The sequence below is a fragment of the Triticum dicoccoides genome, chromosome 6A (assembly GCF_002162155.2).
Source record: "Triticum dicoccoides isolate Atlit2015 ecotype Zavitan chromosome 6A, WEW_v2.0, whole genome shotgun sequence".
NCBI classification, from domain to species: domain Eukaryota; kingdom Viridiplantae; phylum Streptophyta; class Magnoliopsida; order Poales; family Poaceae; genus Triticum; species Triticum dicoccoides.
The window spans coordinates 623,748,276-623,751,464 of NC_041390.1; positions in this window are offsets into that span (position 1 = coordinate 623,748,276).

Here is a 3,189-nt window from a genome sequence, read left to right on the forward strand (position 1 = left end):
GGGCCGGTGCTCCTCTGAGTGTTGGTCCACCTCGTCAGCCGCCGGTGGCCACCAGGGGCAACTCTGGGCTGGCCTACCGGAAGTTTGGAAAATCTGAGTGTGCCCTGAGAACGAGATATGTGCAGCTCCTATCAGGATTTGTCGGCACATTCGGGCGGTGTTGCTGGATTTGTTTTAACTTGTCGAAGTGTCTTGTAGAACTGGGATACCGAGTCTGATCGGAATGTCTCGGGAGAAGGTCTATTCCTTCGTTGACCGTGAGAGCTTGTCATGGGCTAAGTTGGGACTCCCCTGCAGGGATTTGAACTTTCGAAAGTCGTGCCCGCGGTTATGGGCAGATGGGAATTTGTTAATGTCCGGTTGTAGACAACTTGAACCTTAACTTAATTAAAATGAATCAATAGTGTGAGTTACCGTGATGGTCTCTTCTCGGCGGAGTCCGGGAAGTGAACACGGTGTTGGAGTAATGCTTGCCGCAGGTTGCCCTCTAGTTTCTCGTTCGCGCTTTGCCTCCTCTTCCCGCTCTCTTTTGCGAATAGGTTAGCCATCATATATGCTAGTCGCTTGCTGCAGCTCCACATATAGTATACCTTGCCTTACCTACAAGCTTAAATAGTCTTGATCACGAGGATGCGAGATTGCTGAGTTCCTGTGGCTCACATATTACTTCCAAACCAGATGCAGGGCCTGATGACTCCGTTCCAGATGGCACGCTTGAGCTCAAGTGGGAGTTCGACGAGGACTCACGCCGTTACTACGTGTCTTTCCCTGATGATCAGTAGTGGTTCCCAGTTGGGGTGTTCGGGACCGTGTCGCATGTTGGGTTATCTTTTATTTTGGCGCCGTAGTCGGGCCATGAGTGTTTGATTGATGTAATGCTATTTATGTACCTTGATTGACGTGGCGAGTGTAAACCAACTATGTATCTCCCCTTTTATTATCTATATTACATGGGATGTTGTGAAGATTGCCTAACTTGCGACATTGCTTTCAATGCGGTTATGTCTCTAAGTCGTGCCTCGACACGTGGGAGCTATAGCCGCATCGAGGGCGTTACACAGCACACATGCCACCTACATAGAAATGGCTGAAATGCGTGCCATCACACATGCCACCTACATAGAAATGGCCGAAACACCATTCTAAGGAATACATTACACATAAGCTTGATGACAGAACTACTGCCAATGTAAAATATTTGTAAGCCTAATTGAGAACTATGTCAGAATTATCACTCGTGTTCTTTGTAAACACGATGAGATGTAAACAGTCAATGAGATTATTAGAAGTGATAAAAATGGAAATGCACAAGAAGTGCAACATATTAACAAAAAAATTAGAGCAAGGACTGACATGACGATAGGAAAAATGAATCAATGAGGTTATTAGAAGTGATAAAAAGAAATGCACAAGCAATGCAAAACACTAAAAAGAATTCTAGAAGGTTTCACATGACTATGGGCAAATGATTTTTGCTTTTAGCGAATTTATGGAGACAACATGTGGCTCTGAGCTTGGCAACCTAGCATGTACTGAATATACCTCTGAATGTCTTACTGCAAGTGTGTGTCATTAAAGTAACGAAATTGTTCTTCACAGGCTTGATTCCTGATAATCAAGGGCCAATGCGTCAGACTTATGCATAGAAAAGAGACCAAGTTGATGCAAAACTCTTACATATTACAACACCGCTGCCGCTGCAATTCAGGCAATTCCTTGTGTGCCACCTGGTTCTTCTTTGCCGAATGCACTTATTAACATTACAACACATAGGCAAGCTAGAAATCTTTTTATAGGGGGATACCTTCTTCCTACATGAGATTAAAAAAAATGTACATCAGACTTCAAAGCAAAAGATCCTCGACCATCGAGGGAATCAAATTTCAGAGGACCACCAGGGCCCCATCTTGTTGTGACTGGCAGTGAGGAGCAGCCTCAGAGTAGCGTCATGTATCATAAAAATCATCCTTTGAGTGAAAACAAACAAACTTGCATCATAATCTGCTACCAACTGTACACTGCGTGTTACTTACAAAGCAAACTGAAAGAAAAGTATTTCTTGTTTGAGAACCGAAGAGACATGCACGCATATCATGGTATGAAAAGATAATAGAGTTGCAATCTGATGCAATCATCAAGACAGGTTTGAGTGTCGTGAGGATGGAGTCAGAGCTTCACGGCCACCTGAAGTGAAGAAGTGCAGTCCTATTGGATTTAACAGGAGCCGGTCATCATCACCATACAGCAAGAGATGCAAGCAATTGGTCCTCTTCTCCTGAGAGAATGAATGAATGAGCTTACCACATCTGAATCTGTTGTTGCCGCTGCAAGTCAGGCTTATAGCGATAGAACTTGTAGCCCCTGCTGAACGCGAATGACAGCCCCTTCCACAATGAACCCATTGCACAAATCACAATTACACCCCACTCCATGAACACATTTAATTTGCATTCCGAGATGCCAGATGATGCCGACGGCAAAGGGGTCATGGCCGTAGATGATGAAGCAAAGGTCGGCGCTGACGAAGTCCATGAAGGCGCCGAAGATGGCCACTGGGTCCTGCCCTGCCATGTCGGCATCGCCGGGGAAGCCAGGAACGCATGGTTGGCTCTCATTAAATCAGAAACACTGTGTCAGTTATAAAAGCCATGCAAAACATTACTTGATGATTCATTGAACAACATGAGAGCTAAAACTAAGTTCAAGTGGCATCTATTAAAAAATAATGTTCAGTATTAATCATGAATTGTTAAGAAAAAAGTAAGAATAGCGTGACAATGTTAATAAACAGCGACAACGAACACACACACGGATGCTCAACAACGTCAGGAAGCACACACAGCGGCAGGGCACATCACGTACACATGCTGGGTACAAACGAACAATCTTAGTACACAAAAAACAGAGCAAGGATAAATAAGTTTGCTTTCTCAAGAAATAAATTAGGGTTCACAGGAACTTCTCAACGTGCTTTTGTTGCACATTCTCGGATAAAATTTCCAGTGACCATTGCTCTGCCACTGGTAGAAAAGGGGCCTGTTGTCCCGGTTCGTAAGAGCCTTTTGTCCCGGTTCCTGAACCGGGACTAAAGGGTCGGTACTAATGCCCTGCCCCTTTAGTCCCGGTTCAATCCAGAACCGGGACTGATGGGTAGGCATCCACGCGTCAGCATTTCTGTGGCTGGGGTTT